The sequence below is a fragment of the Gallus gallus genome, chromosome 1 (assembly GCF_016699485.2).
Source record: "Gallus gallus isolate bGalGal1 chromosome 1, bGalGal1.mat.broiler.GRCg7b, whole genome shotgun sequence".
NCBI classification, from domain to species: Eukaryota; Metazoa; Chordata; class Aves; order Galliformes; family Phasianidae; genus Gallus; species Gallus gallus.
The window spans coordinates 58,785,280-58,807,990 of record NC_052532.1 but is presented as its reverse complement, the minus strand read 5'-3'; the positions used below and the strand labels follow the sequence as shown (position 1 = coordinate 58,807,990).

General features: G+C 36.7%; 1 long non-coding RNA gene across 5 annotated transcripts in view; it reads left to right on the top strand.

Annotated features, from left to right (window-relative positions):
• The first annotated feature begins 1,458 nt into the window (after positions 1–1,458).
• Positions 1,459–22,711, top strand: part of LOC112533636 — a 62,716-nt gene continuing 41,463 nt past the window's right edge. Inside the window, exons 1-5 of one of the 5 annotated variants that reach the window (XR_005842618.1) lie at positions 1,459–1,628; positions 12,619–12,767; positions 18,643–18,754; positions 21,542–21,598; positions 21,736–21,863. This is a non-coding gene — a long non-coding RNA (uncharacterized LOC112533636). Of the gene's footprint in view, positions 1,629–12,618; positions 12,768–18,642; positions 18,755–21,541; positions 21,606–21,735; positions 21,864–22,711 lie in introns of all 5 variants that reach the window. The other 4 variants (XR_005842617.1, XR_003078048.2, XR_003078047.2 and 1 more) reach the window with 4 other exon arrangements.

The window sequence follows — 22,711 nt, the reverse complement described above, 5'->3', positions numbered from 1 at the left end:
GAATGAGTATGTGACCACCATTTGTTATGATTTTCCCTCTCTTGTTTTGGAACATAATCAAGGCAGATTAGATTAAGCTAGCTCCAGGAAACTGTATTTTCAGCTAACAGCTGTACAAAGCAATGCTAGTGAATCTAGGCAGCTCAATATAACATTCAAAGCCCAGAAGAATAAAAAAAAAAATACTATTGATAGAGGCAATGATGAAGTCTGCAATGCATTTATAATACATAACAAAATCTGTCTCAGCAAAGGTTTTGGAGAGGGCAAGTGAAATTTGTCACGGATTATTTCTTGTGTGATACTGCAGAACTGCATGCAGACCTCAGGTGGTTTCAGGATCCTATTATCGTAGATGGTCTTGCTATGCATGTTCACAGATAGCATCCTTTCCACACACCCTCCTTTAACTATAAGGAAAAACCATAAGTTAAAATGGGGAAGTGATTTCTAATAAACCCTGCAAAACAAACCTTTAGCAGAGACAAAAGTTGGACCTCAACTTCCTTCATCATAGTGCAGTGCTTTGACTATAATCTCCATAAGACTAAATGTGCATAGGTAATTATTGCTAATTTACTTTTGATGTGTTGTCAGTCAGCAGTATATATAGACATGTCCTGATGGAATCTATTCTGAAGCAAAAGGCAAATAAAATGTAATACTGAAAATAAAACTGATTCTTGATTTTACCTCTACCTCCTGAGGAACATTCTTGACAGAGAAATTTTATTTTTCCCCAACTCTAAAAGTTAAAATACATTTTTTTTTTTTTTTAAATATCCATCTTTGCAGCTGCTTTGTGAGTTAGAGTAAATTAGAGAAGTTGAAGGAAAAGTAAAAAACAAGATATGTTTTTAGCAAAAGGTTATACAGACATCAGTTAAAAAGCCAATATTACTTAAAAAAAATGCAGAGTATAATGGTAAATTTCTCTTCTCTGTTAATACAGAGTGTACATGATACATTGTAAATGACTTTAAGTGTCTGAAGTGAATCTTTTCATAACTTTTAGAAGTGGCTTGGAGGAAAAATGTTCCAGTATAAATCCATTCTGTGTATTTATATCTAAGTGGATTTAGATAGCTACAGCTATAGTAAATGGAGAAAGTGGGCTCATTTTAAGAATTATACTCTAGAAAAGAGGAGGAGAGTGAATTTCTCCCACCAAAAAGCAAACCTTAAGCTATTTATCTGAATCAGCCTCAGCATTTCTACATTTTATAGATCCTGCTATTGCTATTCTGGAATAAAACTAGGTGGGAAGAATAATAGTTAGTGTCTGACATGTATGCGGTACGTGCCTTCCTTTCCCTACTGTCCCAAGGACTTTTGCCCTTTTCAAAAAAGGAATAAGGCAGTGCTCATGAGGTCATCACGAACATGCTCACATTGATTTTTGTGGTCACAGAACCAGATCATTCCAGCTACAGCCAAAATGCCACTGCCATGGGAAAACCTTTGTGGAGACCAAGTAAATAGCTTAAAATCTGAAAACAAATAAAACCTATGCACTGAGACCTCAGTTTCCACTTCCAACATGCTGCCAGCATCTCCTGCAGCTTGCCCTGCTCCATGAGGCTCTCTGGACATGAACAAGCATGGATCTCTGTAAATAGCTGCTTAAGGTAAGAGGTTACACACTGACTTTTTATCAGCTGCTTTCTGTTGCCTCTTCATCAGAAATCACAACCTTGTCCAGGGAGCCATTTTGAGCCTGCATCTCTGTAAATAGGCTGGACAAGGAAATGCCTGCTAGTTAAACTGATAAAGCCAATCTGATACATAAATAAGGGTAAACACAAAGAAATTACACAAGCGTATCAGGATAAAGTAAGAAAAACAGTAAATGAGTTGCAAGTAGCAACTCACATGAAAAACCACAGAACTTCCAGTGAATACATTAGAAGCAAGAGGGAAAACATGAAAAGAGATTGAACAAGAGGTTCTACAGTGGAGTTGTTAGCTTTCATCTTCATGGAAAAGATAAATTATGTTGGATACTTTAAAAAATGAATTTTAACAAGATGTTTTGTATGCAGACTAGATTGGAGAGAGACCTAAGATATGAAGCAAAGTAATCCCTGAGTGAGTAGGGATTATCTTTGGAATGCTGCAACTGGAGAAATCCTAGAAGACTAGAGAGAGATAAACATTTTGTTGTATTTGTTTTTAAGAGGAACAGAGGAGTTATGTATCAAACAATCTAGTTTCAGTTCCTGGAAACAAACCAGAACAAATTATTGAAGTGATTGGATGTACCTACAAAAGGGTTGTAAAAACAGGCAATAAGAAATTGTCAAGAACAGATCAAATCAAACTTATTTGATTATCTTCTTTGAGAAGGGTGGAAGTCTAGTTTAGAAAGGAAAATCAGTAGATTTAGAAGTACAGTGATTTTCATAAGTTGTAGATATTTTTCTAAGATCACAATCTCCTAAGCTGAAGAAACATAGCATGCATATAGTTGAAAATAATTGATAGTTAACCATGGAGAATAAAGTAAAACAGTCAAAACCCCACAGGGTTCTACCCCACAGGTTTACCAAAACCAAGACAATGAACAAATCACTCTTGTTTTGGATTCATCAAACAGAACATTTTACATGAAAAAATATAGTTACATTCCTCACTTAACTCCAGAAGTCCATTCCTTCCTTGGAAAGAGTCAAAAGAGACATTTTTGGATACTGTATTTTCAGACAAATTTGATGGAGAGAGAATCCAGCAGTATAAATGATGAAGAACTTGGAAAGCATAACCTTTGAGAGAACTGGGCTTGCTGAGAATTGGCTGAGGTTGACTTGATTATAGGTAGTTAGAATATTGGTGACTATCTAATGCCTTCCAACGAGAGAATAAATAAATCTGATTTTCTGCATAGAAAATTTTGGGTGAAATATCTTGAAGGTAATGTGAGTAGAATATCAGAGTAGAAGACTGGATAACCTGGAGAGACTGAGAAATAGCTTCCACCAGAACTTTTTTAGAGAAGGCTACAGTCATATCTATCAGGGATGGCCAAGGTCTGTATGATCTTGTTTTAGTAGGGGAAGTTAGATGAGATGATTTCTGGAGGAGTCTTTGAGTATACCTACTTCTAACAACAACATAACAATGCCAGAAATAGAGAAGTCGGTGAGGATTCATTGTTATTCAGTTGATGGAATTGACGGTGGAGGAGATGGAAAAATTTCACTCTGGGGATAAAGTTATGAGATTTGGAAGTGTGGGCTAGCATCATCTTTTGAAGGAGAACAATGTTTTTAATATGAAACATAGCAGCATTCAGAAATTCTTATTGGTTCTTGCCACTTCCTGTCTCCTAAATCTTGTAATGTGTAAAAACCGTTACACAACTGTTCTTTTTTAGGCAAGTATACTTGAAGTACTCCATCAACAAGCTCATATGTCCTTCCATTTTAGCCTTTTTATAACTGTCTCAAACTCTAGATTCTGATGTCTGAATTTTCTGGAAGTTGGAAGAACATGCATGAGTGCAGGTGAGGAGCTGATATGCTGGAAAGGATCTCTGCAGGGAAGGACCTGGGTGTCCTTGTGGACAGCAGATTTGCCATGAGCCAGCAGAGTGCCCTTGTGTTCCAAGAAGGTCAAAGGTATGCTGGGGTTCTTTGAAAAAAGAATTGCCAGCATGTTGAGGGAGGTTATCCTCCACCTCTACTCTGCCCTGCTGAGGCCTCCTCTAGACTACTGTGCCCAGTAGCCCAGTTATGGGCTCCTCAGGTCAAGAAAGAAAAGGAACTTTTAGAGAGAACCCAGTGGAGAGTCACAGTGAGGAAAACAAGATAGAATCAGTGAATCACTATGGTTGGAAAACTCCAACCATTGGAAAACTCTACGATCTAGTCCCATCATCAACCACTGTGGCTACTAAGCCATATATCCCAGTGCCACGTCTACACTTTTCTTGAAGAACTCTAGGGATGGTGACTTCACCACCTCCCTGGGCAGCCTCACCACTCTTTCTGAGAATAATTTTTCGTAATATCCAACTCAATTAGGGGCTTAGAGCGTCTCCCTTATCAGGAAAGTCTGAGAGATCTGGAACTGTTCAGACTGGAGAAGAGAGAAGAAGAATGAGAGGGGGATCTTATCAATGCTTATAAATATCAAAGGACTGGGAGTCAGGTTAGACAGGGCTAGGCTTTCTTTCAGTGGTGCTCCATGTTAGAACAAGGGGCAGTGGGAACAAACTGGAATAATGGAAGTTCCATACGAAGATAAGGAAAAATTTCTTTACTTTGAGAGTGACAGAACACTAGAACAAACTGTGAGAGAGGTTCTGTTGTTTCCCTCTCTGAAAGTATTCAAAACCTGCCTGGGCACATTCCTGTGTAACCTACTGTAGCAGGAGTGTTGGACTAGATGATCTCCAGAGTATGATTCTGTGATTCTGTAATTTCTAGCAATAAGATTTCAGGTTCAGGAGGTCCAGGTGATGGAGAAAAAGGATGAAGGAAATTTATGCTGTATTAGAATCCTAAAACATCAGCTACCATTTTGTCTGGTCATAAACAAAAGATAGTAATGAACTTAATAAAATAATCCAATTTATGTGATTGAATGATTATTTGGTTGTCAAGTTATTTATTTTGTGATTGTATGAATGTGGACTGTCAGATTGTCTGTCCAGGAAGAAAAGAGCCTTTTACAATGGGCTAATGATCAGCTGGCAATTACACACTGGGGAAATTCTGGGCAGGAAATGGGGTACATAAGCAAGTCTGCTTTTCATACTGAAGTTTACAGCTTTGAATTAAATTTGAAGATTCAGTATATGAACATAGATTGGGTTGCTCTATCCACATGCTCTAAATAGCTTGCTGGGTGATTAAAAATCTTAGGGTCCCGGAACAGATTTTCAGCGTCCATAAGCCTAGCATGTTTCCCTGTAAGATATCTAAAGACTCAGAGGTTATCTTCCAATGATTCTCAGCACAGCTCAGGAAATGAGAACACAACTGTTAAAGAGCGGTGATGATCAGCATTGTCTCGGAAAGCTTGGTTTTAAAAAGTAGGGTAGAGGAAAGACAACCCATCTCCTGGGTGTCTGAAGAGATCATGGAACAGTGACAATATGGCTTGGGGAAAAGAAGGAAATCACTTTAAATGGGCCATTTAAAATTGTTATCAGTATTTATCTCAGTGAATGGAAATAAATCACCAGTTCTGTCCTAATATGATTATGAATCACAAATTGAATAAATGCTAGCTAAAATATATGGAGTTTTCTTTCTGAATATGAAGGCATCTGAAGAAAGGAAAAAGAAGTTTGTGAGGCAAATTGATTTTACTTCTCACTAAAGCCACCTGGTGTGTTTGCCAATCTCAGAGAAAATATTTGTTCATAGTTTTTTCTAGATTTCTCACTTCCAGGACCACATTTCTCATTTCCAAACCACTCAGATATTTCCTCAAACAGGAAATAATGCAAACAGTAATGCAAACAGTAATGCACTTAAAACATATCCAGCATGTAAAGAAATTCCGATTGAGTTACTAAGTAATCGTTTTGTGAAATGCATTTCGAAATTCAAACATGAGTTGTAACTTGAATGTGACCAACACTCTGTGTTAAAATTCTCCACACATGCAGTTCAACTTCTGCTTATTCCCTAAAATACCTCAGTATGCCAGCAGCCCTCTCCCTAGAGCTCATGGCTGTGCCATCTGGGCACATAACAGAGCTGTTCTCCCTGTAGCAGGTGCTTGATCCAGGAAGCGTGCTCATCAAGCCCTTGTTAGCTAAGTTGTGCCCAGACCAAAACCAGAGAAAGCTGAGGCCTATGCTTTATATAGTTGAAACATTAATAGTCCTCAGAACAAAGACAAGGAAGTTTCTTCATAGAAGTGAAAATTATCCATCAAATTAATTTCTTCAAAGTTTGCCCTATTTTCTGTTTCATTCATGAGACTTAAGAAGTGGCAGTTTTAAAAGAAGGTGAATATCACATTCTTTGTGGATCAGAGCTCATCTCAACTCATTTCATGCAGGTTGTTAAATAATTATCAAACATGAAATTTTGCTTTACTAGAGCTGGATTTGTAGTGTAAAGAGGCAAAGGGTTTATAAGCCGATGTTAATTGATCTTTTACTTTTTTTTTCTTCACAAACAACAAGGAGCTGAAAATGTTTCAAAATAAATATTTACCTCATGTATCTTTAGACACGAATGCATTCTATTGCTTCTAAAATCATCACATGAATGCCCTTTGTGAGAAGATTTTCCTTTGCTTTAGTATGGACAAGGAACATAGAAATACACAGAAAATTAAGACCCAGCATCCAAACACTTTAAGTTTTGTTCTTCATGATGGACAGCATAGAGATTCAAACCCATTTCTGTTAAAGCCAGACCTATTTCCAAATGTTTTGTTGGCACTGATTATTTCTGGATGACACTACTGACATGAGGGCAGAAGACAAAGAAAATGTCTAAGCACCTGTGGTACCACTGAGATATTGGGAATGTCAGGAAATTGAATCAGTTCCGCATTGTAATCATTTGCCTGATATTTGTATTTTTGGCATAAAACAGATTGTATCCAAGCACTCTGATGTGTTTTCAAAACATGAAAAACTTATTTAAATCAATTGGTCTAATGAGGATAATAATAATATAATAATATTTTTAAAAATGCTCAGTGCTACCACGTTATCTGAAAAGCCAGGACCTTTGGATTTTTTGGCTGCTTCTTCAAATAAAATAGCTATGGAGAAGATATCTATCACATACTGAAACATAAAATTTTCTGGAGAATGTCAGTATTTCCTGCTCTCTATTCTCCTTGGGATTCTTCATTAGATGTATTAAAATAATATTAGTATTGTCTTTGTTGTCATACTGTTTTTGCTGATGGCACAGACATGATCAGTATTATTAACATTAGAAAAAAGGTTGCATTCTTTCTTTAGCTACAGAAAGAGAAATTTCATTTGTGGAACTTGTGAAAGATGTTCATAATTTGTTTCCATATGACTTGTTCCAAGAAGCTGATATAAGATAATCTCACTAGAAACCCAAATAAAATTCCGTGTTTTGCTGTTTGTTTTAGTGAGCTGGAACAACTGCCTATCTCTTTCTGTTTCTAATTTTGAATATTTTACACTTTAATGTCCCAGGTTTTATTATTAGTTTCAGCCTGAAGAATGATGTACCACATACATAGGAGAGAAATCGAGCCAGCCAAATGGAAGGGACATACAACCATTCGAAGTTACTGTTATCAAAGGGAGAAGTAATGCTAGAGGAAAGGTTACAGAGATGGTCAACAATAATTACTAGGTATGGCTTTAGAAAATGCATCCATGTTTTATGTAGTTCAGTTTGAACACTGAAGAGATCAGTAGAACAGTTCAATTTTAAGAGCATTAGAAGAGTTGCTTCCTTTAGGGTAGTCATGTTAATGAACAAAATAAGGGCAGACTCAAAAGTGAAAAGGTAGTCTGGATATTTCTTTGCATTTAGGATACTGTTTAGGATCCAAGGAACTCGTTATCTACTATGATTAGTGCCTACCTTACTGATATGATAGAGACCTCTGCAATACCCACTCAGTGATAAAGGGGATGTCTCAGGTGGCCTCACATCACGCTCCTTTGTCACTGAGTAGGAGAAAAGTTGACATTGGCCAAGACTCAGACTTGTCTTGAACACTAATGAACAAGCCCTGGAACTACCTGAGATGTAGGGCTGCACAGGAGATAGAGCCTATTCAGTGGAAGAAATGCCAAAAGCAATCAGACCTTCTTACACGAACTCAGTACCTGAAGACTCTAACGTTACTGTTGATTCCACATATGAACTTTGGCTGCATTCTGACTTAGAAGAGGGAAGTCCAAATTCCAGCAAATACCAGAGAAAATCACTTGACAGATGTCAAAATTCAGAATAATGCTTGAGAGACAAAATTATTCTTTACAATATTAATTATGGTCCAAAGAATTCTGCAATTAGGCCTAAATACACATCTTATTTGATGAAAATGAACTGCTTTTGACAAACACTAAATATTCTTAGTCTCTCCATCATTTGTTTTATTTTGAGAGAATACTTAGTTTTGTGACTCAATCATCATAGTTCTCTCACTAGGTTAGTGCATCAAAGACTGTTGTCCCCTTATTGAGTTTGGCCTAACTTATGGTTTATAGAGCCTTTATTGGCTACATCTGTGGTTGTATACTTGTAAATCTGTAAATGACATGGTTGCCGTTTAAGTTGGATACTGGTATGAAGAACAAATTCAATAGAGCAAAGACGTCTGTAAACTCTGAGATTTGAGCTCCAAACACAATGGAGAAGAAGACAGGAAGCACTTATAACACTGAAAAAGAATATAAAATTCCCTTTAGTTTTACATCCTGTGGATTCCCTGAATGAAATTGAATTTACTTCATCCGGAGTAGTTGACCAATATCTGCCTTCAGCAAAGGTTATTTCTGTTGGAGTTACTACTGAAAAAAGCCAAGAAACTTAGACTCGAGAATCTAACAGTGAAAAGAATGATTACATTTTTGTGTTCATTTCATCATTTGTGATATATAATGACTGAGCCTACTCTCCAAACTATTTTAAGCCTTGTTCAGAATCACACAGATTTGTTTTGGTTAATCCAGCTGTACACAGCTAAAGCTTAGGTTAAATTGGGAATCAAAGATTTTCTAAAATAAAGCTATTTATAGTTCCTAGTAAAGAATCAGCTTCTGGTTTTTGACAGCATCTTGTAAACCATTTATTTCTATTTTTGCAGAATGTATATATTTTTTTCCCCCTAGAAAAAAAGTTTATGTGAGTTTTATTTTTTTATTTTTATTTTTTTGTGAGTTTTTGTTTTGTTCTATTTTCTAATAAATGAAAATCAGTAAAAAAAAATGAAGGAAATCTATATTATTAGTCTGCTACAATTCTCTTTAAATTGATCTGATTTCTTCCTGTTTGTTGATCGCACAAGTCGTGTAAACTAGTATATCATTTCTGTGACAGCATCTAAGTCAACAATTATGAAGTTGAAATGTTTATTCTAATGATCTGATTTTTTAAATATAATTGCTGAGCTTGTAATTTCAGTTTTAGCACTAGTACAGAAGATGAAGGTCACAGTGAGAGTTTGCACACATAAATTTGTGAAATTAACATTTTATAACGTTGATTAAAAAGAAGATTAATTTAAATGTCAGGTTTTTTCCAGTATTATTCTGACTTGAATAATGAGAGTATTTCTCTGCAGATCCAACTGTAAACAAATCAAGTTCATAGTACAATGGAAAACCTTGTTCCTACTAGAGAGATTTAGACATTAATCCTATTTAAGTTAATTGGGGAAAAATTTTGAAGTGAACTTGAACAATTCATCATCTGCATTGTGAGATCATTTAGCGTGTGTCTGTGGCTTGAGGTGGCAGATTTCTCAGCAAGGAATTTTATATCAGATATTAAAGAGGAAAGACCATAAAAGAAATGGACAAGATTCTCAGCAAAATAAACTGATACAGTAAAACTGATGGACTAAAACACAGAAGTACTGTCGAGGTTGAATATAATCTTGTGGACAGCTGGTGACTATGAACACAAGCGTCTTCCTAAACATATGCACAGTAAGAAAATAACTAAGAGAACCTCAGCCATGCATAAAAATGTGGAGACAATTGAAAGTGGAAGTGATGACATGGAATAAGGACTAGAAATTCATAACTATGCAGGAAATATAGCTTGATAGTTAAATATTTCTCTTCTGAAAACAAATGTAAATTAAGAATATAAGTTCAATTTAGAAATGAAACTTAGGAATTTTATGCCAAACTGTCTGAATGATATGGCAAGCTCAAGTAAAGGGGTTTTCGATATCGCTGGCTCTTTCCTATGGGGCACATGTAAAACAAAAATTAAGATATTCTGGACACACATCTTCCATGATCAGTCCCTGCAACACTCTTCTTTTCTCAAACATATTCTTATAATCTCATTTCTCTTGCTCCTCCTTTGCACTGTCTTTCAGCATGGGCATTTCCATCAGTGAAAACATTTTGGTGTAGCTGTGTTCACTGAGTAATGAGAAAACTCAGTTAAGTCAAAATCAGTGTGCTTTAAAGTTTGATCAATGTCATATAATCTGCAATTACAGATTTCATGACACTGTAAAGTATTTTGCAACATTTTATTATAGCATTATGTGGAATACATTCCACAACATTTTGCTGAGGCATATTTAGCTGATAAAATTTTAGTGTTTCATTGAAAAATATATGTTTCTGAATATAATATTGTACAGCATGAACTTGCAGATGTACTTTAGAAGGCTTGGTTAAGAAAGGAAAGAAGATAAATCTGAAATTTGCAGATCTGCAGTAATATATATGAAGCTAAAGCCTGCTTAAGTCTGCCATAATGGCCGAGGAAGCAAGCTATCTCTTCGTATTAAATAGCAGTCATGAAGCTCACTAGTTCTGCTCCCTGAATCCTGCAAGATAAGCAGCCCAGTCAGACTACACACCACCAACATATGAACTTGGAGCTCTGGAAGAAATATCAATGAAAAAAGGCTTGTAAGTCCATAAATTCCCTTAGTAACACAAGAAAATGATGTGTACAAATCTACATGTGCAAACTTCCCTCTCCACATCAGTGATAATTTTCTATCTAGTCTTTACAGCATCCCCAGACTGTTCACACTGAAGCTGGCTAGCTATCTACCAGTAACAACCGTGTATGATAAATTCATTGTTGTAACCTTCTTTTGATTAATGAAAAACAAACTTTAAATTAAATTATATTAATAATTTAAATAATCTTTAAGTAGCACGCTGTCACTGCACCATATTTGAGCTATGTGGTGGTGTCTGTACAGAGTGTCCAGAGTACATTTTTTGTGTTGAAAGCTCTTATTGCCATAGTAAGCCATTTCAGGTCTTGGGTGTGATATATCAGCTTGTACACTTTTTGCGAGACAAAAGGTGCTGCAAAACAGTGTAGCAGATACAGAGCAGATTGCAGACCAATTGATCAGGGGTCATCACACTGTTGCCTCTTTCAGCTCTTCTTTCCACTGTATGCAGCACTATGGATGACTGGCAAAGCAGAAGCCCTCAGGACCAGGGCTTCTTCACAACCCGTGTTTACAGCTCTCATCCAACAGCTATGAGCAGTGTAATGGCTGGGAGTGATATCGAAAATGTCAGATGGAGAAGTATCATAGGCAGGAAGAGAGAAGTGAGGGAATTTGTGAATTCATATTATTTCCAAGAATCTGAGGTGTATCTGATAGGCTGACAATGCCCATCCTGTCATGCACCACAGAACAGCTCACAGACCATCAGGCTCAAAGTTAGGTAATAGGACCTGTGGGATAATCCTCAAAAATGGTGGATGCTTGACCTAAGAAGAAAGACGTCATGATGCAAAACAATAACTTGGATTTTGGTGGGATATAGCTGGTCTATATGGACAATAAAATCATGAATCTATAAAAATTACTTTATCCAAACACACTGAATAGTATGTCTCCTATGGAGACAATACCTATCAAACTCTATTTTGCTGAAAAAGTAATATTTGAGTATGTTGAAAGTCTTCTAGAATTTACTGAATTAATGTATCTGCTAAATACTATTTGGAGACCACTTAGTATGTTATGTGAAGCACATTGCTGACCTGATAGTGACAAAGACTTGCTAGTTATGTAAAATTCTGATTGTATATTAAACCCATAGAATCACAGGATCATTTGTGTTGGAAAGGACCCCCAAAGGCCATCTAGTCCTACCACCCTGCACTGATCTGGGACACCCACAGGTAGATCAGGTTGCTCAGAGCCCTGTCCAGCCTGACCTTGTATGTCTGCAGGGACGGAGCATTCACCACCTTTCTGGGCAGCCTCTTCCAGTGCCTCACCACTCTCATTGTAAAAAACTTCTTTCTTATATCCAGTCTAAATCTCCCCTCAATATCTATTTGGTTCTCAAATATTTAGTGCTTCATTTATACTGCTGAAATGGGGATTTTGCATCTGGCAATTTTGTCAGTTAATAATACAACAAATAGCTGCTGACATTTAAGTAGCCATAATATTCACTTATTACCAAGCAGAGAGCCAGAAATGTTTGTGTTTTGTTAATTATATGGAGCTTCTCTGACAATTTAAAAACACTAATCTCCCTTTAGAAAGGTTCTAGAATATTTTCTAGTTTATGCCTCATTTGTGAGTTGTTTTGCCAGGTTGTTGTGATATTCAGTGTCTTATAATTTCAAGAGCAATATTATGTATGTGAAAAAAATTATTAAAGTTTTTAAATTTACCCTAATGGCTTAAACTAGATTCCAGTAATGATCACCTCCTTCAGTCCAAGACTGAACCTTTCCTGTGTTTACTAGAAAAACCTGATAAGCCCAATGGAGACAAAAATAGCTGTTAAACTGGTAGATTAACCTTCATGTTGTCTGTTGCCTTTTAACCACAATGCTATGAAGTATTTATCAACAAGAAGTTACAGCAGCCAAACCATAAAAGAGGTAAAACTCCATGAGCTGCTGTAAACTGCTTGTATTTTCTTTTTTCAGGCTGCAGTTCTCTGAGTTATACTTTATTGTATTCTGGTTTCAGAGTGGTATGAGGAGGTGCCTTCATTCCTGTGGTAATTCTTCAGTGAAACTGGAACATCTGCTGCTTCTGCCTCTGTTGGTCATCCTGTTGGGCTGTGGATCTCAATAGATGTTTACTTGGCATTAAGAGAGGCAGAACTGCCCTCCATGGTAAAATGCATGCAGTATTCCTATCCTGTGTCAAAATTTCTGCTAGGACAGGGGTATGTCTGGTCTTTCTATACCACACCCTTTGGATTGATATTGACCATTGAATATATACCAGGTACCAAAGTGGGAGGTTCTGATCTGCCAGATAAATATATTTAGGGTCCCCTTCACAATGAAAACTGGGGTACATATTATAATTTGTCATGGCCAATTACTTGCAGTGTTCCTATCCTACCCCCTTCTAATGATCTCCCTCATGGTTTGAGTGGTCCACCAATTTGGCCCCACTTGCACTTCACAAGGCCATTTTCCCTTGTGGGTTCCATGTTCTAAATTCTCAGGAGCAGAGAGTAGAAGATTATTTATTGTTCCAACTTGGGATTTCAATTGTATATCACTTCCCTTAATTTGGATCCTAAGTGGGGAGACCCAAGCTGTTTGTAACATATGCAGGGCACTGGATCTGCCATCTCTGGGTCTTTCATTCAGGTCTTTCAGCATTCTATGCAGTCTTTTAGTCCACCTCTGCAAGGACTGAGAGTCAGTCTTCAGAGTGGCCTTTAGAAAGCCATTACACTGCCCTATCAGGCCCTTTCTTGTTGGATTATATGGCAGACGGAACTGACAAATTGTTATTTTCCTCAGCCTACCTTTGTACCATTGTTCCTGTGAAAAGTGTACCCTGGTCAGTTTTGATGACTTGAAGAGTCCCGTATGCTGCCATTAATTTAGTTAACGCCTAAATGGTAGAGACTTGATTTCCTTTTGGCACCAGATAAGCCTCCATTAATCCACTTGCTGTGTTGATGCAGGTCAAGGCACACCTGACACCTTCAGATCAAGAGATTGGGCCTATGTAGTTGACCTGCCATCTCAGTAAGGGATGGCAAGATGTGCTCTTATTTCTGGCAAAGGTCTCAGTCACATCCTGAAGCACACTTTGAAATCTTGATATGCCTGGACAGTATCTGACAATAAAATGGGAAGATCTCATGCTTTTACTGCTGCTTGCATTGTTTTCCGTCCATCATGTTGCAACTTCTTATATAGCCATTGTGCAGTGTTATCTGTTGGAAAATCTTCTATCCACCTTATACGAGACAGTGTCAGTTTCATCATTCCCCAGTGACTACATGGGCTGGTGTCCAGATACATGGTAGGCATGTACTGTTCTATGCCTAACTTTGTTCCAGATATCCAACTGCATGTCTCTGCTCCATATTGGTCAGGCATGGATAGTCCAATGCTAAGTGGCCCACTGTGCAATCTAAAGCATAAGTACTTGGCAGACCACCCAGATACCAGTGCAGATGTACATTACACTGTCACCTCATTTCTGGGTTATAAGCATTCACACTGCACTTCGTTCAGCCCACTGGCTACTCTGTCCATCTGCTTTGAATTAGATGGTCTCAGCTGAGGGATGATAAACAATTGCTCACCATTTAGTAGAATTTCCTTTGCTGGGCATACGTTGTATCTTCTGGGATAGAGTATTTCTTTTCTGTACAGGTGTCCTGTCTTGTGGAGTGACAGTGCTCTTTTTAGGGGCATCACTATGGTTCATCACTGTGCCTAGTATCTTTTGTAGCTCTTCTTTTAATGGCAAGGAGGACAAGTGACTTCGCTGTCCCAGATAGGTGACCCAATATGCCATCTGTCTATCTATCTGTCTGTCTGTCTGCCTGTCTGTCTATCTATCTATCCATCTATCTATAGAGTAGCAACATTCTCCTGTAATATTTGCTGCTCAGATGCCTAGAAATTCATAGACTGTAAGAATGTGAACCTTTGATTATTATGAAGATATCAATGAGACTCAGAAGTCAAGCCGCGCTTGAGGAGAATGATGTTAATTTTTTAATGTGAGTTCTGCCTGCACCTGAGCATGTAAACTAAACATTTATATGATCCAGTATTAATTTTATAGATGCATTCTTTCTAAAAGTGATAAAATAATCAGTGATGAGACATAAGTCAAGATAAGGATGCACTTACCTGGACAGCTTGTCATTACCAGATGTTGAAACTGTAGCCTGCAGTCTCATTGATATTACCATAAGCACAGAATGTAGAACTATTTTAATTTCTTTTCCTCATACTACTGACCATTGATGCTGGAATTATGAATTTATTTGGAATGTCTCTAATTTCAAACTTCATGAACAGCAGTTTTGTTTTATTCTAGAAGTTTGTGATACTCTATATTGGTAAAAAAATAGAAAGGAGAGTGAAACTAGTTGCTTTTGTATTGCATTGAATTCCTATTTATCTCTTTAATATTTGCAACTGTCACAAAAATATCTCAGAACTCTGCTTGCTGATGTCTTGAAATGACTTTGAAATTTCAGGATGGTTCAACTGCAACATTCAACATTTATCATGGCACAAAGAAATGTCAGACAGTTGAATGAAAAACACTACCCTAGTCAGCCAAAAGAATGGACTTTTCTGTGCCCTCTGATACTCTTCCATTAAAGTCATTCATCTTTGGCTAGTTTTACTCTAGGGGAATATTAAAAACATACTTTATGTGTGCAAGGTCTGACAGCTTTGTATGCAGAAGACATGCATATTTGTAAAAATCTGAAGTCACCTTCACTCTAATGTTTATGATTCTGATAAATGAATGCAAGTTAATTACAAAATCTATGACGATTGACAGCAAAATGCAAATGATGTGTTGATAAAGGGCATGCCTCATTTGACCTATATTTGCTGAAAAAAAAAATCCAAATGAACATTCTAAATTGGTTTTATTTATTTACTAAATAAATGAGAGGATCTAATTGAACATCTATTTATTGAATTAAATACCTATCATGAATCACTCCTTTAGAGTTTGTATCTTTATGGATAATACATACGTAGAGAAGGTCTTTTTTATTATTATTTTTTTTTAATTTGGAAATCTACAAAATACAAAGAGAAACAAAAAATGTTCAGGTTCGCTGTTTTCTCAAAAATATGTAACACAAACTCTTTAAGCATTGATTTTATTTATAGTTTCTCTGTAAATGAGGCATTACTATGTATAAAAAATGTGGTTGAGGGAAGCAAAGATAAACAATCTCATTGCAGTAACTGTGAAAAAATGAATGAAGTACTCACAAGCTTAAAATATGTCCCTTTGCTAAAGTAAATAGCAAATTTTTAATGCTAGAGTTGAAAAATTGTCTTCAGCTTGCTAAGAACGGAAGACCATGCAGCAGATTAGCTGAACTCTTAAGGAGTGCTTCTTCAACATTTTCCTCATTTTCATCTTTGTCTCGAACTTAAGCCTTTTCCCTTTTCTCACTCTTTATCAGCTTTGCTTTGTACATCCATAATAAAAACATGCAGCACTGTAGAAATGACTTCAGGTTTCCTGTGTTTGCAGAGAGCTGTCCAGGACCACATTCTCTCTCTGTCAGAATCAAGTGAGAATAAGTCAGTGAGCTTAGCTGTATCACTTGTCCATGATCTGTGTGTGGCCATGATCATGATTAGAATCTTGAATTCCACTTTTTAAAGACTCTCCTCAGGAAGAAATAGCAGGCTGTGGAAGGCCATTTGCATTTGTGTGAGAAAATTGTCAGGAGGATCCTGTGTAAAGACCACTACCAGTATCGTTTTGATGTAGTGTATTGTCATTTAAGAATTGAGTGGATAAGGACTGAGTGGAAAAGTATGTCAAACAACCAGGTTAAATACATTTGTACAAATATTTAAGAGGCTGAATTCATTATATACAACTTTATATAGCACATGTATTTATTTTTTTTTCTGATTATAGTATGGCAGATTCATGCATATGGGATGCATCTGTCTGCATGTTAATATTCACCCTGTTTGATGAAGGAGTCTTGTAAACAGGAGGGGGAACGGCTGTTTATGACGGTGGATAGTGATAGGACGAGGGAGAATGGTTTTAAACTGAGACAGGGGCTATTTAGGTTGGATATTAGGAATAAGTTTTTCACACAGAGGGTGGTGACGCACTGGAACAGGTTGCCCAAGGAGGTTGTGGATGCCCCATCCCTGGAGGCATTCAAGGCCAAGCTGGATGTGGCTCTGGGCAGCCTGGTCTAGTGGTTGGTGACCCTGCACATAGCACGGGGGTTGAAACTCGATGATCACTGAGGTCCTTTTCAGGCCATTTTATGATTCTGTGAACTGGCATGTAAGTTTACGTGATGGGCCTCCAATGTTGTGTTTGCGTGATTTGTAATCCAAAGGTTTCAGGTGAGACATGCAATTGCATTAAACCTGCTTTGAGGCATTGTCTGTTGGAAGTGGATAGTTACCTGAGACTGCTGAGTAGCATTCAAAATTTAAAACCCATCTAATGTGTAAGATTTCCCTCAAGAAATTTTATAACCTCATCTACTAAAGAAACAGCAAAATACACACTAAAATCAATACAGCGCTACAGCTGGATAATATCATCCATATATTTGATTTGTTTAACTTCAAAATAAGGAACTTTCTAAACAGCTGAACATGTCTTGGCCTGCTGCCTTATTACATATCACTAGCAGTTTGGAATTTACTAGCATGATGTTAAGCCTTTCTATTGCTTTTGCCTCATTTCAGAATTTAAGATCAGGCTGATTATGCCAAGGGCTGACAGAATGTTCACCTGCCTTCATTCTGGTGCAGTTCTCACTAAGTCTATCCATTAAAATGCAGCCTGTGTATCACTATTTCGCAGAAATAAGCATTATCTAAGTAGTTATTTCTAGCAAGAGTCTGCTGTTTGCCATGCACAAAGCAAGTTTTAGGAAGGAGTTACAGATTTGAATTTCTTCTAAAAAAAAGGCTATTAAATCATTACAAACCATATCTTTAAGAATTTGGACTAGCAAAGATTCCATTTATATTTGTATTTTGGAGCCCATGTGCAGCCTTCTCTGTATCGCTCAGTGGATCCAGTCTTCCCTGGAGGTGTATCCAGCTTTTCCAGGAAGGAGAGGACTCCAGAGGAAAGATGGGCCCCTGTCTCATGGGCTAAGACAAAGCCATATTATCAGGGAAAAATGCTTTGTTACACACAAGGCATTTATTCACTTTAAGGTAATTTGTAACAGATTATTTACATGCATCAGGACATCTCAAAGGCCATTTAGAGATTGTTTTATATTTGTCTTACATTAGTGGTATTCCTATTTCCTATCAGAAATGGCACACTGACCAGCTCTGAAACATTTGCCAGGTATGATTTTTGTTCAGACTGTTTCCTTTCCTCTCTCCTATTTTAAAGAGACATAAAGAATCCCTTTACAGTCAATACTTGAGCAAAAACTTTAAAACCAATCTTCAGACTGATCGCCAGTTGTCATCAAAGTAATAATACCAGATTTTTTACAGGAGAATTTAGCATGAGGGATGTGCCTGAAATATAAAATTAGATATCATGTAACAGGTGCTAATGCTGCAGGGAAAATCAGGTAGAATATCACTAGTGCAATTTAACAAGCAGAGGAAACACGTCCCTCTTTGACAAGAGTAAAGAAAAAAAGTATTTGAAAAAAAAAATTAGCCATCTTAATAGAGAATACCTCACTTTTCAAAATTTTATGCTTTCAGTTTATTTCAGTCTGTTGTGACCTATGGGAAGAAAACAGTAAGAAAAACTCTCCTGTCAATTTGACATGCAGTTTTTACAATAAAAAGCAGAAGTCCAACTCTCCTTCAGTGTAACAACACAGAAACAATTCTGGTGAAAATGCTTGCATTTATCTTGGGTGTGAAAACATAAAGGAAGCTAGCATGAGTTAAATAATTGCGGTGTAACTAAATGTATCAAGACTTAAAATTTTTGAAGTTCCACTTTAATTTTTGTTACAGTTGGAGCCATTTACATCCAGCAAGTTTTTCTCCCCTCTTTTGCTAGATAAATGCGATTTAAAAAAAGGACAAACGTGCATGTACACATGAAGCACTATGGATATGATTTTAAAATACTTTCTCCTAGAAACAGCTTGATGCATCCATTACATTTTCTGGTGAGTATAACTCACCACCTAATACTTTCTAAATTCTTTTCTATGTATGTAACTTTTTTTTACTTACCTACAGAGTAACTTTCCATTTTTCTTCTGCCCTTCTTTCATCTGTCTACAATCATCACAAACATTTCAATTCTCTCTTAGCCTTCATAATTCTTTCACTTGGTTTAACTTGATTTTTATTCTATTTTTTATGTGACTTTTTTTTTTTTATTAAATTATTTCTGCCTTTCTTCATTAGTGGCTTCCTTGCTCTGCTGCAATTCCACATGTAAAAATAATTTTTCCAGGCAAAGTAGAATAACGTTAATGAAGGACACTATATGGGCAATGCTTTCACTCACAAAAGTTCTGCTTTTAGAGAACTGAAAAAAGGGTGGGAAAGAGTGGTTATAGAGTTGTGCATTGTAAACCTACAACTTAGCAAGGCAAAGTTAATGCTAGGAGCATTTCATAATTAAATGCTTAATACAGTGATGTTCCTGTGGGACTAACACCTCTGTTTCCAACATTTTAATATGAAAGAAACCATGTTTCCATTACTGGAACATCTCTTACTTACTCTATTTTTGCTTTATTGACTGCAGGAATAAGTCAAAAGAGAGACCTGGAAACACTAAGAAGAACTGAAGATTAAAATAAAAATGAAACAAACAGTGCTAAAACCACCCCTGAACTGGACTGCTAAAGGACAAAACAAGTCCCCTTAGTTCAGTGCATAGGAAGTGGTAGTGCTGGAAAGATGTAGCAAAGCTTGCAGGTGGCTACTGGACATGCATTAGGTTGTAACAGCCAGAGAGAAAGGTAGTACTGCAAAGAAAAGCTATTATAGTAAAACAGCCACAGAACAAAGTCAAGATTTCATTTTTGTTAGATTTTTTTTCCTGCTGTTTATCTGAAGCTGTTTATCTGAAGATAAGATAACGAGGCACTGCAAAAGAAAAGGAGTCCAGTATTTTAACAGAATACAAAGGACTGTCTCTTAAAAAGCTGAAATTAGGTACTAAGGTACACTAGATAATCAGTGCAACTGGTGAGGACTGGAGATTGTTATATAAATTGGGGCATTATGCTAGCAGAGGGGAGTCTTCCTCTGATCACATAAATTAAAGGTGTGTCTGTACCAGTGTAATCATTAAATAAAGTATCTCTTCAGATATAGCACTGAAAGCTCTTTTGGATACTCCAGGTTTAGAAGCAGAATGCTAGTGCATGATTTCCATTGCCAGCTTCCATGGACCAGAGCAAGATCAACGACACTAGTCCTAATCTCAGAGATAAAATACAAGGAGTCTGCATCCCTTCTGAAGAGGGAGATCAGGAATTAGTGAATTCTGATAATTAGACTTGCATTAATATATTACAACATCACTGCTTTAAAAAAAAAAAAAAGAAAGAAAAAGAAAAAAAAAAAAAGAAAAAGAAAGAACATTTTGTCTATTGGCATTAAGCCAGAAGTTCATAACAGCATATTTAATTCTGTAGTAATGCCTGGATATGTGGACCAAGAATGGCTCCTTTTGCTAAATATTAAGAACTAGATGATAAGAGAGTCCTACTTACTGGTTTTATAATTTAAATATATGTGTGTGAGAGACTATTATCCTTCTTCAGCAAATGAGACAAAATGATCAACTGGCCAGCCCAGAGTTAATGAGCATTCTGTGGCAAAGCTTCATTACATGATTGCTTTTCATCTCTGAGTATCAAGAGAATGAATTTGTAAAGATTTGTAGAGATTTTGAACTGGATTATCATTAGTCTTAGTACTTCTACATCATGAGCCTTCAAAGATGTTTGGGATCTGAGAAAAAGACAGTAATCTATTAAGGCAACAGCAAGGTGGATAACCATGTAGTTGGAACTTTGTTCGGTCAAGTGAATATTGTGACATCTAGGATAATATAATTGTCCAAGGACATTGTGAAGATTGAAATCCTAAAAAAATTGACAGAGGATGATATTAATGATGAAAAGCACTGCAATAGAAATTATATTCTCTATCTTTTCCTGGCACAAGCTACTGACTGATCTGTATTTCTATATGTCTAGCTAAGTTTTTGTTATTTCATAGCTTTCCCAGGATTTTACACATCAGCTAATGTTTCACGACTTGTTTTTCTGTGTGCTTTTTTTCTTTTCATAAATCAGAATACATCTGTACTTCATGCATAAGAGCCCAATTCTGCATATTATCTTTTATCCTTGCAGACATTCAAAGCCAATACAAATGTTTCCAGCTTGTTCAACAGACTCCTGCATCTACAGCTAGACATTTGGCAGCAGCTGCTTTGTGGCAAGAAAGCTTTCTGCAATATGTTAGCCAATTGTATAGTGATATTGTGCATCTTCACTTACTGATCAGTTTTCTGTTTCATTTGCAATTACTACTCTAATTGCAGATTGTTCAATCTCAGTGAACTATTTCAAGTTATCTAAGGCATTTAATGATGTACAGTTGACCATAATGCAAGAAAATTTCAGTAGTCTTACTTTTCTCATTCAGAAATTACCGAATGTCTGATTGCAAATGTCTGCTTGCAGTGTGTTTGGATAGGCTTTATCTTCAGAATTTATGATCTGCCACAGTGTGTTACTCCAGACATATGTTCTACATATTTTTCTCCCAATTCTTGTCCTGCTTCTACTTTGTTGGCTGTATTCCAGGGCGGCTGAATATCTGATGCCAGACTAGACTCTCATGTAGAACTTATTTGGAGATGAAAGAAACTGTCTGCATTTGTATCAAATTAACTATTTTTCTTGTAACAAATTTGGTTTCAGTTTAAGCTGTCCACTGAGATGACTTCATCATGCCAGATGGAATGGACAGTTATTCATGTAGGTGGTTAGTATCTTGGAGGGGTGCAATTTTTATTGGCTTTGCTTTCACTGTAGATTGTTCTATAGCCAAGTGAAAAATGCTCTCATTTGTGACAGAGACCATTTCTGACCTGCAATTTGCGCATGTTTTGCAGTTTTTTGTGAGGTCTAGAGCAGTTCAAGATGTCGTGGGCTGCTGACAGATCTACAGGCTCAGAATCACAGCCAATTTGTTTATACAGTGGTCAGTGCACCTTTTTGAACATCTGTCATCCAACAACAGGTAAAACTAAGCTGTTGCTCGCTTAGGATATGGAAAGTACATGCAGTTGATCTTTCCACAAGCGTACAATGTAGCATATTTTAAACTACTGAAATTGTGAATGATGAAATGTTACAAGTGAAGGAACAATTTTGTTTCGTAAGTTACAGTCATGTATAGCCCTTTTGCAGAACAAGAAAATTTTGCCTTGTGGTGCAGGAAGTAGTTAATCACTGCTTACAATCAATCTTCGTAACATTTCTCTAATGCCCTGAATCTCAGAACTTCTCTTGCTTTTGCATGCTCTGCGTGCCCAGACACTAGTAACTTATAAACAAATACAGCTCCTCTGAATGAGAAGTCAATAGAAGATCACTCCCTGACAACCCTGTTATGGTAGTAAAGAAAGCCAGATTTAATTCCCTAATATAAACTGTTGCTGGAAAATCCAATACTATTTTAACACCAGACAAAGTCATAGAATAGTGTGAGATAAAGAAATGAAAACAGATCTTCCAGAAAATTCACTGTCTGTCCTTGTTTTAACTTTATATGCACTTTTCTGTGCTAGACTGATACATTCAATGTCAACTAAGAGAAATTTCTTTCCTGATGTTAGCAGTAGAATATATTAAAAACAAACAAACAAACAAAACACGGCTCACAGGGAAGTTTGGATGCCTGTTCTACAATAACAGCAATTGGACACAGGACTGATTGCCAGGACAAGGAAATGAGAAAAAAAGAAACTGTCCTCTTCGTCTGTATTTTTCTGTTGTCCAGAGCACTGAAGGGAGAAAGTCTGAGCTCTGGTTTGGACAAAAATTCCAGAAAGTAGTCTGAGTTTCTCACACATATCAATGTACTCT